We start from the raw sequence: 17,349 nt of genomic DNA, 5'->3' as shown, positions 1-17,349 counted from the left end.
AAAGGCCAACACTGGTGACAGCCCAGAAAGAGCCAAGGGGGTAAAACTCACGTTATTTGCTAAGGAAAAAGATGGGAAAGAGGGATGTCTGCCCATCTCCACTGGGCAGCCACCAGTGTGGCTCTGCAGCTGCACTGGGCTGTTTGGACACTCCCAACACACAGTCCCTGCTGTGTGTCCCCTCCTGCCAGGACAGCAGCGATTTTGGGGACAAGGGCAGTGGGCAGAGCTCAGCCACTGCTGCCCTCCTGAGCAGGGGTGGGAGAAGGACCACGGCAGCTTCAGCCCATCTAGTCCCATTCTGTGAGCACCAAACCAGTTAACCCAGTGCCCCACCCAACACCCTGCCCAGTCCCAGTCCCTGCCACAGCCCCATGAGCCATGTCACCACCCAGAGCAGTGCCAAGGTGTCCACAGGAACCACCAGTCCATTCCCAGGATGGTGCTCAGAGCCCACCAAGACCCTTCCAGCTGTGGCCAGTCCCTGCCTGATGCAGGACATGCAGTCCTACACTTGGGGTGGCTTCTTGAGGCTGCTCCTGGGGCTGCTCTGTCCCCTCCAGTGTCTCAACCATCAGACTCAACAGTGTCACCACACCCTCATGTTGGGGACACAGAGCAAGGACATGGGTGTGGGACAGGCAGGTCCAGCTTGGCCCACTCTGCTCCCACAGGCAGAAGGTGGCCCCTTTCCTGCCATGTCGTGCCATGTCACCCCTAATTCAGCAGGCCTTTGGGTGTTCTGGGCCACCCCCGGGGCCGTGCCCCGCTGGCACAGCCTGGGCCTGCAGGATGGGGCGAGGGGCAGGGGCTGAGCCAGCCCTTGGACAGCACAGCCCTGCCCTGGCCGCGGGAACCCGGGAGAGCCGAGCCGGGGCTGATCCCGCCGCCGCTCACAGGTGCCTTCGGGGGGCTCCACACCGTGCCCACCCCTCTGCTCTGCCCGGGGTGATCCTGTCCGGCCGCCACCGACCCCCTCCCACCTCGCACCCCCTCGTTTCACCCCTTAATCCCCCCCCAGCCCCATTGCCGAGGATCCGCCCCCCTCCCAGCCAAGCCGGCAGCCACCTGTAGAGGTCTGGGCAGCATCTGCCGAGCGGAAAGCGGCTTAGAGCTGGGTCCCCCCGGGGGATGCTCGGGCCGGGAGGGGGATGTTCGACCTCCGGGGGGATGCTCCACCCTCCAGGGATGCCGGGGCCGGGGGTGATGCTCGGGCCGGGGGGATGCCCGGCTGGTGAGGGATGCCCGGGCCGAGAAGTTGCTCGGTTCGCGGGGGGATGCTCGGTCTGGGGGTGTTGTCGGTCCGCGGGGGAATGCTCGGGCTCGGGGGGGATGCTCTGCCCCCGGAGGGATGCCCGGAGCGGGGTGGGGGTGCTCAGCCCCCCGGGAGCGCCCGGTCCGCACCGCCGCCTGCTCCAAGGGTTAAAACTGCAGCAGAGCTGCGGGGCTGGAGCGGCCGCTGGAGCGGGAGGGGCGCGGGGACAATAAAATCCATTAAATCAAAGAAATAAAAAGCAGGACGCTCGGAGCGGGGTGCGGGGGGGCAGGGGCCGGGCGGGCCCCGCTGCGCAGCCCGCGGGGTGCGGGACAGGCAGGTCCTTACCTTGGTGACAGTCATGCGGGATGGCGCGGAGGGGCGAGCGCTCCGCGGGCGCGGGGGGAGCGCGGGCTGCGCCGAGCGGGGAAAAATAACAGCCGGGGGAGAAGGAGGAGGATGAGGAGGAGGATGGGGATGGGGAGGAGGAGGCGGGCGGGCCGGGGTGTGCCCGCAGCCGAGCGCGGAGCGCAGCGCAGTGCGCGCCCGGCCGGTGCTCGGCGCGGCGGGCGGTGATGTCACGGAGCCGCCTCCCGCGGGGGTGGGACCGGCCCGGGGGGGACCGGGGGAGCGGCCGCGCTTAACCCTTTGGCGGCCCCGCTGCCCCCGCCCGGCCCGGGCACCTGCGCCCCCTGCCCACGGGATGTGCCCCCCGGGATGTGCCACCCGGCCCCGGGATGTGCCACCCGGCCCCGAGGTGTGCCATCTGCCCCCGGGATGTGCCCCCAGTCCCCGGGATGTGCCACCCGCCCTCGGGATGTGCCCCCAACACCCGGGATGTGCCCCTCGCCCCCGAGATGTGCCACCCGCCCTCGGGATGCGCTCCCACCCCCCGGGATGCGTCCCCAACTCCCGGGATGCGCCCCCCGTCCCTGGGATGTGTCCCCCGCCCCCGGGATGTGCCACCCACCGCCCGGGATGCGCCCCCACCTCTCGGGATATGCCACCCACCCCCAGGATGCGCCCCGGCCACAGCGCCCCAAGCGCGGCACATCCCTGAGCCCACTGGCGCCCAGTAAGACCAGTCTGAACGCACTGGGAATGCGAGAGCGCTCCTGTGCCCAAAGCAGCGCAACAACCGCGCGTTCCGGGGCGCGGAGCAGCCGATGGGCAGTGGAGCAGCTCTGCAGGGGCGTCGGGACATGTCACATGTTGGGACATGGGCTGTTTGGGAGCCGGGGATGCCCTGCAGGGCCCGCACCTCTCTGGTTGCCCCCTCCTGCCTGGGCATCGCAGAGGGGCAGGGAATCATGGAGTGGTTCCAGTGGGAAGGCACTTTAGAGCTCATCTCATTCCACCCCCTGCCAGGGGCAGGGACACCTTCACTAGACCAGGTGGCTCCAAGGCCCGTCCAGCCTGGCCCTGGACACTTCCAGGGCTGGGGAATATATATTCTATATATATTTATCTATTCCATGTATATTTATCCCTCCAAGTATATTTACCCATTCCTTGTATATTCCCATATTCCATGTGTGTTCCATGTGTGTTCCAGACACATCCCCCCATGTGCTTGTTTCCCTTCACATGTAAAATTACTTCTATAAAATGACTCCTTCTTCCCCTCCTGTTATGGGTGGTGACAAGTGACAACACCAGGGACCAGAGCTGTGTCCCAGAGCTGTCAGCTCCATTTTCCAGGACAATGCAGGCTGGCCCAGACTGGAGGGGACACTCAGGACTCCCCTGTCCCCCTGTGTGTCCAGGCCCCTCCACAGACCAGGCCCAAACAGCTGCCACAAAGTCACTGAGGAGGGGGAAAAATCTGAGTATTTTTATCCCCCTCCCTCTTCCACCACTGAGCAAATCTCCTTCCTGATGGCACCAACTGCCCTTTGGCCACAACAACCCCCTGCAGGGCTCCAGGCTGGGCACAGAGTGGCTGGAGAGGGACAGGCAGAGGGACCTGGGGGGACTGAGGGACAGGAAGCTCAACAGGAGCCACCAGTGTGCCCAGGTGGCCAAGAAGGCCAATGGGATCCTGGCCTGGATCCAAACTAGCGTGGCCAGCAGGCCCAGGGCAGTGACCCTTCCCCTGGACTCTGCCTTGGGGAGGCCACACCTTGAGTGTTGTGTTCAGTTCTGGGCCCCTCAGTTGAGGAAAGAGATTGAGGGGCTGGAGAAGGGACTGGATGTGGCACTGAGTGTCCTCTGAAACACCTCCAGGGACAGAGAATCCACCAGGTCTTGATCCAACCCTGCTCTGATCAGGGACAGAGAATCCAACATGTCTTGATCCAACCCCACTGGGATCACCAGCCCAGGGCACTCTGTGCCCTGGGCTGGTGATCCCAGTAGGGTTGGATCAAGGATTGATGATCTCAGAGGTTTCTTCCAACCCAACTGAGAAGAGCAACGAGGCTGGAGAAGGGACTGGAGCACAAGTGCTGTGGGGAGAGGCTGAGGGAGCTGGGGGTGTTCAGCCTGGAGAAGAGGAGGCTCAGAGGTGACCTCAGCACTGTCTGGAACTGCCTGAAGGGAAGTTCTGGCCAGGTGGAGGTTGGTCTCTTCTCCCAGGCACTCAGCAATAGGACAAGGGGGCACGATGGGCTCAAGCTCTGCCAGGGGAAATTGAAGTTGGAGAGCAGAAATTCTTTGCAGAGAGAGTGCTCAGGGATTGGAATGGGCTGCCCAGAGAGGGGGTGGATTCCCCATCCCTGGAGGTTTTTCAGCTGAGCTTGGCCGAGGCACTGAGTGCCATGATCTGGTAAAGGGACTGGAGTTGGACCAAGGGTTGGACTTGATGATCTTGGAGGGCTTTTCCAACCCAATCCATTCTGTGATTCTAACTCAAAATAAATGCAGGGTGATTTAGGCAACCCCAATTTAACAAATGGAGGAGGGTACCAGGGGGCACTGAAGAGTCCCTGCTCACCATGGCCTGTGTCATTCTGCACATCCAGCCACAAACCAGGAATTTCCCCTCATATTTAAAGATCCCCATCACTGGAGATGAGAGAATAAATACTTAGAAAAACCCCCAGCATTTTAGCTCCTTGTCTCCTGGTTACCTGGGAATGAAACCAGCAGGATACAGCCCAGGCCCAGAATTATCCAGCCATTAGATTAAATGTTGCACCAAGTTCTTCTATTGTTGCTGCATTAAAGAGACTGGAGGCCAATATCAAATGCATTTCCAATTCCCCTTGAAGGAAAGCGCTGCCAATAAACAAAGGATTTCCTTTTTTATAAGGAGATTATGGAGCCAAGAATCTGATGATGAAAGATTAGTTTTATTCTGGTGCTGAGCCTCTCTAAAATCGCAGTGGGCCTGACAACAAGTGAACTCTGAGAGCTGTAAAAAACCCTCTGCTCTCTGATATTCTTCTGAAAATCGACTATTTTTGAAGCTAAACCACGTGAGCTGGGCTGGAGACTGCGAGAAAGGTTAATGCAATTAATGGAGAGTTAATGACATCAGCCAGCACGAGGAGCCACCTCTAAATCCCAAACCACCCAGCAATGACCTCTTCCCAACAAAACCCCATTTCCTGGGAGCTGCTGGTGGGAGCAGAGGGATAATGTGGACAGAGATGGTGCTTAAAATTAATCAGAGCCCGGGAGGTGACCAAGGCAGGGGACACTGGGCCCAGAGGAGCCAGAGGAGGAGGATCCAGGTTGTTCCAAAGCCCTGGAGGAGCTGTCGGTGCCGTGGGGTGGAAGAGGAAGCCCCTGGAGCCCACTGAGCCCCCGGCACTGTCTGGAGCTGCTGGCATTAATTAGCACCAATTAACTGATGGAAACAACTCGCTTGGAGCTGTGAACTGGGACAGCTGGAGAAGGTAGGGCGAGAAGGGAGAGCCTGGGGGGATCCAGATTTTCCATGTGGTGGTAAAGCCCAGCACCCCCCAAGCCCCAAACGCTGCTGAGGGAGCCCAGGAGTGTTGGGGAAGGGTCTGGGAGCCCCCCTGGGGAACAGGGAAAGGGGGGGCAGCCCCTCAGCTGAGCCCATGCCAGGCAGAGGGAGGTTGCTGGGGGGTCCAGCCCTCCTGGGGTGGGAAGGGGGAAGTTTGGAATGATGGGGAAGCTGCAGCAATGTTGGCCCAGCCAAGCACGGGGTCATTCCCTGTCCTGAGGGAATTCCTCTGCCCTGGCCAGGATAACAGCTGGCTCCTTGTTCCAGCACAGCAACTCCAGATCACCCAGCCCTGGGCAGCCTGCAGAGGATTGGATTATGTTTTGGATCCCAGTCAAGGCAGTGACAGATCTCAGGGGGGTTGTGACTGGGGGTTGGCTTTGAAGGGTTGTTGGGGCTCTGCTCAAGCCCCAGACTGGACTTGCCCTCCAGGGGGGCTCACAGGGGGGTATCCTGGGGCTGTGCCCCCCTGATGTTGCTGCAGCTCCCAGGAAAGGGAGATGCAAAGAGTTAAAGGAGTTAAAATCTGCTGGCACAGCACAGGATTCATGTCCTGAGTCCTGGTCTCCTCCAGCTGGAGCTGCCTCTCCATCAGCTCCAGAAATCCCTGCAAATCCACCAGCACCAGAGATCCTGCATTTCCATCAGCATCAGAAACCCCTGAAAATCCACCAGCACCAGAGATCCTGCACCTCCATCAGCTCCAGAAATCCCTGAAAATCCACCAGCACCAGAGATCCTGCACCTCCATCAGCTCCAGAAATCCCTGAAAATCCACCAGCACCAGAGATCCTGCACTTCCATCAGCATCAGAAACCCCTGAAAATCCACCAGCACCAGAGATCCTGCACCTCCATCAGCTCCAGAAATCCCTGAAAATCCACCAGCACCAGAGATCCTGCACCTCCACCAGCACCAGAGATCCCTGAAAATCCACCAGCATCAGAGATCCTGCACCTCCATCAGCACCAGAGATCCCTGCAAATCCACCAGCACCAAAGATCCTGCACCTCCACCAGCACCAGAGATCCTGCACCTCCACCAGCACCAGAGATCCCTGAAAATCCACCAGCATAAGAGATCCTGCACCTCCATCAGCTCCAGAAATCCCTGCAAATCCACCAGCACCAGAGATCCTGCATTTCCATCAGCATCAGAAACCCCTGAAAATCCACCAGCACCAGAGATCCTGCACCTCCACCAGCACCAGAGATCCTGCACCTCCACCAGCACCAGAGATCCCTGCAAATCCACCAGCATAAGAGATCCTGCACCTCCATCAGCTCCAGAAATCCCTGCAAATCCACCAGCACCAGAGATCCTGCACCTCCATCAGCATCAGAAACCCCTGAAAATCCACCAGCACCAGAGATCCTGCACCTCCACCAGCACCAGAGATCCTGCACCTCCATCAGCTCCAGAAATCCCTGAAAATCCACCAGCACCAGAGATCCTGCACCTCCATCAGCACCAAAGATCCTGCACCTCCACCAGCACCAGAGATCCTGCACCTCCATCAGCATCAGAAACCCCTGAAAATCCACCAGCATCAGAGATCCTGCACCTCCATCAGCTCCAGAAATCTCTGCATCTCCATCAACATCAGACACTCCTGTTTCTCTGTCAGCCATCCCTGTATCTCCAGAAGCAGCAGATATTCCTGCATTCCCGCCAGCAGCAGATATTCCTGCATTCCCGCCAGCAGCAGATATTCCTGCATTCCCACCAGCAGCAGATATTCCTGCATTCCCACCAGCATGAGAAGTTCCTGCCTCCCCACCAGAGCCCTGCATGGCCAGGTCGGAGTGGTCCCTGCGCTCCCTGGAATGTGTCCCGCGGCCCAGGAGGGCTCCTGTGGGATGGAGATCCAGCGGGGCTGGATTCCCGCGGCCCCGTCCCTGCCCTGGCTGGAGGGAGTCGGGATTTCCCGCTGGAAAATGTGTCCCGGGTGACGGTGGGAGCGGATCCCGGTGGAATCCGCCTGGTGGAGCGGAGCATCCCTGGTGGGCGTGGGGCTCGGCCGGTGCCAGGAGCGCGCTGGGGTGGCTCGGGCTCCCTCTCCTGGCTCTGCCGGGAGAAAATTGTGCAGAAATCCTTGGGAATGGGAAGCTCGCCAGCCTGTGAGCGCCTGTCAGCTGCCACGGGTGGCGCGGGGACAGGATGGAGGGCACCGCCAGCCCAGGGACACACGTGGCAGTGACATCCTTGGCATGGGCACAACTGCGGCGCCAGCACAGCCAGCCCGGGCAGGGGCGTGCTCGGGGCTCTGGGCTGGGCTTAGGAACCAAACCCCTTCCTAACCCAGGCAGGGGATGCTCGGGGCTCTGAGCTGGGCTTAGGAACCAAACCCCTTCCTAACCCAGGCAGGGGCATGCTCGGGGGTCTGACCCCTTCCAAACCCAGACAGGGAATGCTCAGGGTTATGAGCCGGGCTTAGGAACCAAACCCCTTCCTAACCCAGGCAGGGGATGCTCGGGGCTCTGAGCTGGGCTTAGGAACCAAACCCTATCCAAACCCAGTCAGTGGCATGCTCGAGGGTCTGAGACCTTCTAAACCCAGGCAGGGGATGCTCAGGGCTCTGAGCTGGGCTTATGAACCCAACCTTATCCAAACCCAGGGAGGGGCATTCCTGTGCCACCCCACCTTCCCCCTGGCAGCATCTGGAGCCCACTCATGGACAATGGCAGTATTCCCATCCTTCCCCATCCCACCCCTCTGTTCATCCATGAGTTTCATTTCCTGGTACTGCCAAGAGGGAGGAAGGAGCTGCTGCCTGGGTGGACATGAGGAATAAAAGCAAATTATCTGGAAAATGGAGCCTGCCTGGCTGGAGGGGCTGTGGAAAGGCAGGGCTGTGGGAAGGGCTGGGCTGTGGTGTCCATGTCCAGGGGTTTGGGGACATGGAGCTCTGCAGACACGTCTCTTCAGCACAAGGAAAGCTCCTGGGTGGGATATTGTCCAACCCCTCCCAAATCCGAGCTGCAGGGACTTCATCACCCCCTTAGTCACCACTTGGCTTCCTGAGCTCTGAGGGTGAGCTGGTTACACCACGGATGAGTTTAACCCTTTGTTTGATGAAACTCTTGGAAAGACACATCCTGCTGCCCCAGGCTGGGCTTGTGGAGGGCAATAACAAGGCCCTGCTGTGACCTGTACCTGGGTCTGGGCTGGTTAATGCTTGGCCCTGGCCAAGGCACCTGCTGCAAGGCCATGCTGGTTTGCTCCCCCTCCATCAGCTGCTTCCCATCAGCCCTGGCCAAGGTCCCACCCTGCTCAGGGAAACATAAGGGGAGCTTGGAGCCACCTCTGCAACACGAGAGGAGCTTGGAGCTGCTTTTGCTCAGGGAAACAGGAGGAACAGGAGAGGAGCTTGGAGCCACCTCTGCTCAGGGAAACAGGAGAGGAGCTTGGAGCCACCTCTGCTCAGGGAAACAGGAGACCTTGGAGCCACCTCTGCTCAGGGAAACAGGAGACCTTGGAGCCACCTCTGCTCAGGGCAACAGGAGAGGAGCTTGGAGCCACCTCTGCTCAGGGCAACAGGAGAGGAGCTTGGAGCCACCTCTGCTCAGGGCAACAGGAGAGGAGCTTGGAGCCACCTCTGCTCAGGGCAACAGGAGAGGAGCTTGGAGCCACCTCTGCTCAGGGCAACAGGAGAGGAGCTTGGAGCCACCTCTGCTCAGGGCAACAGGAGAGGAGCTTGGAGCCACCTCTGCTCAGGGCAACAGGAGAGGAGCTTGGAGCCACCTCTGCTCAGGGCAACAGGAGAGGAGCTTGGAGCCACCTCTGCTCAGGGCAACAGGAGAGGAGCTTGGAGCCACCTCTGCTCAGGGCAACAGGAGAGGAGCTTGGAGCCACCTCTGCTCATTTCAACTATGAATTGAATGTGGGGCACAAGTGAAAACTCCATGAGATCCAACATGTGAGGAGAATCAGAGCCATGGCAGCTCCTCCTGCTGGGCAATCACATCCAAAGGCACAGGAGATGGAGGGTGGGAGCTGAAATCCCACCTCAGGGCAGTGCCCATGGTGCCCAATGCCCAGGTGACCAGTGGATGGGTAGCAATGACCTTGGTGAGGGGGAGCTTTGGGTTTGGGGGAGAAGCCCAGCTTGGTCAGTGGGTCAGTGCCACAGCCTGGCACTGGGAGTGGAGGGTCCCAGACTCCTCTCCTGGTATCCACCACCTTCTCCCTCCAGCAAAGAGCAGGGCCACCTTCCTCCCTGCCCACCCAGGGAGGGTGCCAACAGCCCCCCCAGCCAGCTGGGAGCACAGCCCTCCTCCCACTGCTGGGAAAAGCTCTTCCCAAGGAAAACCGAGCAGAGGGAGCCTCTCAACAGCAGCACTTCAATCCAGCCCCTTCTTGTGGCTTGTTGTTTACACAGCTCCTGTTCAGAGCCAGCCCTGGCGGGAGCTGCTGATGGGACAGGATGGGAAAAGCTTGGGAGAGGATGAGGGAGAGGGAAAAGCCACCACGTCAGGGGCTGGAGCAGCGAGATCAGCGGTAAGAGATGTTTGGGGGCTGCAGCTGGGGTGTCTTGGGGAGATAAAAGAGAAATCCTCTGTGTTTGAGTGTCCAAGGCCAGGCTGGACGGGGCTTGGAGCAACCTGGGCTTGTGGAAGGTGTCCCTGCCCAGGGAGGAGTGTTGGGATAAGATGATTTTTAAGATTCCTGCAAACCCAAACCACTCTGTGATTTCTGTCATCTGTGTATAAACACAAATATTTATTTTGTGTCTATTCCAGCTTCCTTATTTTCTGCACATACAGATTTTTTTTTGGGTGGAAAAGCAGAGGGATGAGCATCAGATGGAGCTGGAGAGGAGCTGGGATGGCTCTGCTGGGAGGAGATGAACCCGTGGGATCCCAGGACAGCTCTAACCCTAAACCCAGGGAGGAGAGGTTGAAATGAGTGAGGAGTGGGAAAATCCAAGTGCTTCTCAAAATCCCGTGGGAAGCAGCTGGACTGAGGTGGGAACTCCTCTATCCCAATGTGTTCCCCTCACCCTCCATCCCCAGGGCAGAGCTGTGGCTCCCACCATGGGCTGTGTTCTGGCAACCCCCTCATTCTCCTGCCAAATTCCTCTCTGCTTCCAGTGCCAAAGCACAAGAGACAGAGGAACAAACTGGGACAGATTATTGGGTTCAAACCACACCCCAAGGTCCAGGTTTATGGAGGGTGTTCCCAAACAGGTACCCGGGAGCCCCCAAGCTGGGGCAGCATCTCAGGAGCTTCCCACGCTCTTCATGCTCTTCCTTGCAGAGAGAGGTGCTGGATGGACCCAGGGAGGAGCAGCAGGGACGGGGTGGGACAGTCTGGAGTCTCCTGGCACAGACCCCAGTGGAGCCCCTGCATCATTTTCCATCCCTCACCACCCTGGGGCCTCCTGGCTGAGCCCCCCCTGCCCAGACAGGGATGGAGATGGATTTCTGTTCAAATCCTGCACCAAATCCCCTGCTGGGGCAAAGCACACACAGGATCTGGAGAGCAGGAGGATCTGGTGGCAGATGGGAATGTGGCTGGAGTGGGGCATGGAAATGGGGCTCTGCTTTAGGCACAGCAGCCTGGCCTGAGTCCTGGGCTCTGGGAAGGCAGCCCAGGGAATCTGAGAAGGGTTTTCCATGGCTGGAGTCTGCTGGGACATGGATGTGTTTGGCAGTTGCCTCCAACATGCATTTTAAAGGCAAACCTGACACTTTTGGCCCTCTTGCTCTTTTTCCCTCACAGCAGGAGCCCCCCCAGACCTGCCTGGGCTCTGGGGCACAGAGGGGGCACAGGACACCTCCGGGGGGGGGGGCACAGTGACCAGGAGCCCTCAGCCCCTCCTGCTGGACCTCAGGGTCCACCCTGGCATCAGGGGCTGATTCCAGAGCTCACTGCAGCATTTTGGGGGGGCTGAATCCAAGATCCACCCCAGCATTTTGGGAGCTGGTCCCAGAGCTCACTGCAGCATTTTGGGGGGCTTGATCCCCTGATCCACCCGTAATTTTGGGAGAGCTGATTCCAGGACCCACCCCAGCATTTTGGGGCTGATCCCAGAGCTCACCACAGCATTTTGGGGGCAGATGAATCCCAGATCCACCCAAACATTTTGGGAGCTGGTCCCAGAGCTCACTGCAGCATTTTGGGGGCAGATGAATCCAGGATCCACCCCAGCATTTTGGGAGCTGGTCCCAGAGCTCACCGCAGCATTTTGGGGGGCTTGATCCCCTGATCCACCCATAATTTTGGGAGAGCTGATTCCAGGATCCACCCCAGCATTTTGGGGGCAGATGAATCCAAGATCCACCCCAACATTGTGGGGCTGATCCCAGAGCTCACCACAGCATTGTGGGGGGCTGAATCCAAGATCCACCCCAACATTGTGGGGCTGATCCCTCCCCTCCCTGTCCCAGGGACCCTCCCACCTCCTCGGGGCTCCTCTTGGGGTGGTGTCACTGGGAGTGCAAAGGTAAATGAGCTGGGATTGGGACTGGGGTGGAGGCTCCTCAGCCCTGGAACCAGCTCTTGTTTCTATCACAGAGAACTACAGGGACCCTCTTCCTTGCAGGGGTGTCCTGCCCAAGCAGGGATTTGTAAAGCCAGGCTTAGCTTGGACCTTCTCCCTTGGGGCTGAGACCATCTCACCTAGGCAGGAATTTGAACCTCCTTGTAGTTGAAGGTGTCTCACCTAAACAAGGATTTGTAAAGCCAGGCTTAGCTTGGACCTTCTCCCTTGAGCTGAGACCATCTCACCTAGGCAGGAATTTGAACCTCCTTGTAGTTGAAGGTGTCTCACCTAAACAGGGATTTGTAAAGCCAGGCTTAGCTTGGACCTTCTCCCTTGAGCTGAGACCATCTCACCTAGGCAGGAATTTGAACCTTCTCCTTGTAGTTGAAGGTGTCTCACCTAAACAGGGATTTGTAAAGCCAGGCTTAGCTTGGACCTTCTCCCTTGAGCTGAGACCATCTCACCTAGGCAGGAATTTGAACCTTCTCCTTGTAGTTGAAGGTGTCTCACCTAAACAGGGATTTGTAAAGCCAGGCTTAGCTTGGACCTTCTCCCTTGAGCTGAGACCATCTCACCTAGGCAGGAATTTGAACCTTCTCCTTGTAGTTGAAGGTGTGTCACCTAAACAGGGATTTATAAAGCCAGGCTTAGCTTGGACCTTCTCCCTCAGGCCTGAGGATGTCCCACCCAAGCAGGGATTTCTAAAGCCAGGCTTATCCTGCTCTCTGCTTCCCTGCAGCCTCCAACCAGTGTTTGTGTCAGATTCCCACTGGTGTTGAACCAAAAGGATTTGGGAGGTCCCTCCTCGCTCCTGGAGCGGGGGGTGAAGTGTCCTGAGGTTTCAGGACATCGTGGGAGGCTCTTCCCCCTCCTCCAGCCACAATCACGTGGGTTTGGGGCTGGTCCCTCCCTGAGCACCTGCAGCTCCTCAGCCCAGGGACAAACACGTGTTTTCCCAGCACTGCCCTGGAGCAAACCGGCTGCACAGTGACGTGTTTTTCTAGTTACAGTTTGCAAAACTGTGTTTATTTATGAATTTTCCCCCCTCAATTACTAAATATAACCTCCTGGAGCCAGGACTGGGGTGGCTCCTGCTGCAGGGTGGGATGGAGCAGCTGTGGAGGAACAGGAGGGAGGAGAAAGTCTGGTTTGAAATGGGCAGTGCTGAGAGTTGTCTTTATTCATTACAAGCTTAATTAAAAGGAACAGAAGCAAAGACTTGGGAATTCTCCTGCTTGACTGAGCTGAGGGTCCCTCCCAGCCCACGCCTCTGGAATCTGGGAAGCAAAGGGCATGGGAATAAGCAAAACTTCAAGTTTAGAAGATGTTCTCAAGCTTTTCAGAGTCTCTGATTACCAAAAGATAAACCCCCACATTGTTGTATCGAGGAGCAGCTGAAGTGGAAGGGAGAGACCCTTGGGATGGGAGCAGGGACAGGACAGGATGTGGGCACTGATTCCTTGGCATTTGGGAGCTGTGGCAAACGGGATTTGCTGGAGTTGTTCCCTGAGCTGAACCCCGGGCTGTTGTTCCATCCCCCCCCGATGTGTGAGCTCAGCTGGGCCCCCCAGGGGGTTCCCTCCCATCCCATGCCAGGAGAGGTGCCCTCACCCCTCAGGCTTGACTCCAGTGCCAGTGTGGGATGCAGATGGCACAGGAACATCCCCTTGGCCACTGGAAGATCTTAAAAGTGCTTCCCAGTGAACAGGGATGTGCCAAGGCAGAGGAAACACCCTGGGCAGCCCCCCTGGCACGGGCACACCCCTGGCACGGGCAGGGCACAGGGACATTTCCCCTCCCCAGGAACACTTGGCCAGGAATGGCCTGACAAGGACCTGGACAGCAAAGCAGAGCCCTCTCCAAACACCTGGGATGAGTTAAATCATCTCCAGAGGCTAAAAATGGCTCATCCTTCCCTTTTTTTAGCGAGAGCTGCCTGGCAAGTGCCAGCCCTGAGTGCCCCTGGAGCCAGGTGAGTGTGGAGCTCAGGATCTGCTGCCCGGGGATTCCTGGCCTGGAAAGGCACTTGAGTTGCTTGGAGAAATGTTCTGTGGGAATGGGAGGGCTTGTTGGAGTAACCCAAGTGTGTCTTGGAGTGGGGAATGTGCAGATTTCCTGCTCTGGAGAAGTGACCAAAAAGATTCAATTCCTCACCTGCCTCCAGGGGAGCAAAGTGCCAACCAAAGCAGTGCCAAGGCTGGGCTGCCCTTCCCAGGCTGCTGGAGGGAGGGATGGGTGGATGGGAGGCTGGAGAGGAGCAGGGAGGAGGAGGAGGAGGAGGAGGGAGAGGTGGCACTTGGGCTCTGATCCTCTCAACCACATTCCAGGTCAAATCTGCACCCCCTTTTCCTGCAAGTTTGGAATCCTCTTGGTGTAAAAATCAGAGAATCCCTGAGGTTGGCAAAGCCCTGCCAGCCCCTGGAGCCCACCCTGTGCCCGATGCCCACCTTGGCAAAGCCCTGCCAGCCCCTGGAGCCCACCCTGTGCCCGATGCCCACCTTGGCAAAGCCCTGCCAGCCCCTGGAGCCCACCCTGTGCCTGATGCCCAGCTTGGCAAAGCCCTCCCAGCCCATGGAGCCCACCCCATGCCCGATGCCCACCTTGGCAAAGCCCTCCCAGCCCCTGGAGCCCACCCTGTGCCCGATGCCCACCTTGGCAAAGCCCTCCCAGCCTCTGGAGCCCACCCTGTGCCCGATGCCCACCTTGGCAAAGCCCTGCCAGCCCCTGGAGCCCACCCCGTGCTCGATGCCCACCTTGGCAAAACCCTCCTAGCCCACGGAGCCCACCCTGTGCCCGATGCCCACCTTGGCAAAGCCCTCCCAGCCCCTGGAGCCCACCCTGTGCTCGATGCCCACCTTGGCAAAGCCCTCCCAGCCCACGGAGCCCACCCTGTACCCGACGCCCACCTTGCCAAAGCCCTCCCAGCCCATGGAGCCCACCCTGTGCCCGGTGCCCACCTTGTCCCCCAGCCCATGGAGCACTGAGTGCCACGGCCAGTCCTGCCTTGGGCACCTCCAGGGCTGGGCACTCCAAACCTCCCTGGGCAGCCCCTGCCAGTGCCTGCCCACCCTTTCCATGCAGCAATTCCTGCTGATGTCCAACAACCCCAACCCACCCTGAGGCTCTGCAGGAGCCACCTGGGCACCACCAGCTGGATTTTTTCTTCCACCTCCATGAACAGAATTCCCACCTTGGCAGGTCCTGGGAAGCAGCACCTTGGGAGGTGCAGGTGAAGTCCCTCATTTAACCCCTGGGGGAAGGTGGTGGGTCCAAGCAGAAGATTCCCCAGGGCCTCTCCCACCTCTGCCTCCCCTTTCCACACAGCAGGAAGAAAAGCACCTTGGAAAGGCTCTTTTTCCTCCCATTTTATTTCTGGAGCCACTTCCTCCATTGCATATTTTCCACTCCAGGAGGTTGAGCAGGGAATGAATCAAACCCTCCTGTGACTTTGGGAGTTTTGGGGGTTGCCAACTGCACAGGGCCAGTTTGGCACCTTCTCTGACAAACCAAGGTGGGAATGGTTTTACCACTTGTGTTTGCAGTTTGGCTCTGGGAGTCACCTCAGCAGAATGAGGCTGGAAAAATCCCTCTCTCCCCCAGCCCAAAGTGGAATTCCAGGAGTTGCCTCCAGACAGGGGGAATTGCTCCAGGAGGGAGCAGAATCTGCAGCTGGGAGGAGCTGGACACAAAACAATATTCCCAAAAGCTCAGAAAACTTACAGAAAAGGTCTGAGTTGTTGGTTTTGTTTTTTTTTCCTTAAATTTCCCAGGGAGAAGATTCTGGATTTATTGGAGTTATTTGCTTTCACTTTCTTGGTTTGAGGGGGGGGTAAGTGGTGCAAGGACTTCCCCAGGGATGCACAGGGGTCCAGCCAGCCCCTCTTTGAGAGGGAAAACCCCCAAGCACCTGATTTTGGGTGTGCAGCATCCAAGTGGTACCTGGGAACTTGTTTGGACAGTGAGTGCCACGGGGCAGGGCAGGAATTCTGGGCAGGTGGTGGGGGAGTTCTGGGCAGGTGAAGGAATTCTGGCCAGGTGGGGAATTCTGGGCAGGTGGGGGGGGAATTCTGGGCAGGTGGGGGGGGAATTCTGGGCAGGTGGGGGAGGAATTCTGGGCAGGTGGGGGAGGAATTCTGGGCAGGTGGGGGAGGAATTCTGGGCAGGTGGGGGAGGAATTCTGGGCAGGTGGGGGAGGAATTCTGGGCAGGTGGGGGAGGAATTCTGGGCAGGTGGGGGAGGAGTTCTGGGCAGGTGGGGAATTCTGGCCAGTTCTCCAGCACAGGCTGAGTATCCCAAGGGATTCTTCCCAATAACTCAGGCATTCTTCCCAATAATTCCTGCATGTGGAGCTGCTCCCTGTCCCCAGGGGTGACAAATCCTCACCCACAGCCCTGTGTGGAGCTGTTCCCTGTCCCCAGGGGTGACAATCCTCACCCACAGCCCCATGTGGAGCTGCCCCCTCTTCCCAGGGGTGACAATCCTCACCCACAGCCCTGTGTGCAGAAGGGTTTGGTGCTCCTGAGCACCCACCCTGCATCCATCCACCCTTCCCTGAAAGGTGGGAGAACCCCCTGGGAACATCCCAGCCCCTCCAGGAGCAGCTCAGGATTAACCCCTGCTCGTTCCCAGCAGCTCCTCCTCCTTTACATCAGAGATTTGAGGATTCTGTTTTCATTGCTGGCCTCTGTTTACATTCCTTGTCTCTAACTTGATTCTTCCAAAACTCCAGAAACAAAAGCGTCCAACACATGACACCCTCCCAGAGGTCAGGCTGGAGGAGGCATCAGCTGGAGCTTGGAAAGTCTCAGCACACGTGGGAAAAGCTGCAGAGAAGTGCTGGGCTGAGCTCAGGCTGGAGGGGAGGGAGGTGCTGAGTCAGTGGCACGAGGTCCTGTGGGCCTTGGAGGCATCAAGGCTGGGACCTGGAAATAGGGGTGGAAGTTCTCCTTGGTGTCATCCCTGCTCAGGGCAGAGGGGTTGGAACCAGCCCAAGCCATCCTGTGGCTCTCAGGTTTTCCATCTGAGTGATGGCCAAGGGCTCCTTCCTGGGCCATCCCTGGAGAAGAGTCACCCCCACCCCAGCCCAGCTGCAAACACGTGGGCTCTGCAGCTTTCTCCTCTCCAGACTTTGTAAGAAGTCCATCCAAGGATGTTAATTTGGGGAAGACACAAGATCTTCCCTTTGGGAATGGCTGTGAATTCCAAGATGAGTTCTGCAGCCAGCTGAGCTTTCAGCCCTCTGTGCAAACCATCCCTGCCTGTTCCCTCCTTGCTTTTTACTGACTCGGGGTGGAATTGCAGGAAATGCTGATGGTTGGGGAGGTAAAATCCTGTCCCAGGGCTCAGGTGCAGAGTTCAGCTCCTGGGCTTTGTCCTGCTGAAGGGATGAGGTGGGTGAAGCCTGGTGGGGTTTGGACATGGATCATCTCCAAGGTGCACAAGCCTCAGATTGCACCCACAATTTCCTTGGAAACTCTCAGGTTTGCTGAGAAAATATGAGGGGTTTTAATCAAAAACTTCAGACATCTGAGCCAGGAGCAGAAACTTCCTCAGGAGGCAGAATTTGGGGAGGTTGTGCCCCTCCAAAAGCTGCTGCTCTGCTCGGTTTGGAGGAGAAAACTGCTTTGTATCTCACTTTCTCCTCCCTTTGATGGAGGGCCCTGAGGGTTTGGTGCTGCCCTCGTTGGGTTG

General features: G+C 58.3%; 1 protein-coding gene across 1 annotated transcript in view; it reads right to left on the bottom strand.

Annotated features, from left to right (window-relative positions):
* The window catches only part of CORO2B (coronin 2B), a 47,694-nt gene extending 45,878 nt beyond the window's left edge, over positions 1–1,816 (bottom strand). The window contains exon 1 of the mRNA XM_071568632.1: positions 1,604–1,816. The gene's annotated coding sequence lies outside the window, so the exon portion shown is untranslated. The remainder of the gene's footprint in view (positions 1–1,603) is intronic.
* Between the last annotated feature and the right edge of the window lie 15,533 nt (positions 1,817–17,349).

Source organism: Pithys albifrons, chromosome 13 (assembly GCF_047495875.1).
Source record: "Pithys albifrons albifrons isolate INPA30051 chromosome 13, PitAlb_v1, whole genome shotgun sequence".
In the NCBI taxonomy this organism is placed as follows: Eukaryota; Metazoa; Chordata; class Aves; order Passeriformes; family Thamnophilidae; genus Pithys; species Pithys albifrons.
Note: the sequence above shows the minus strand (reverse complement) of the source record. Positions and strands in the feature narration are given on the sequence as shown.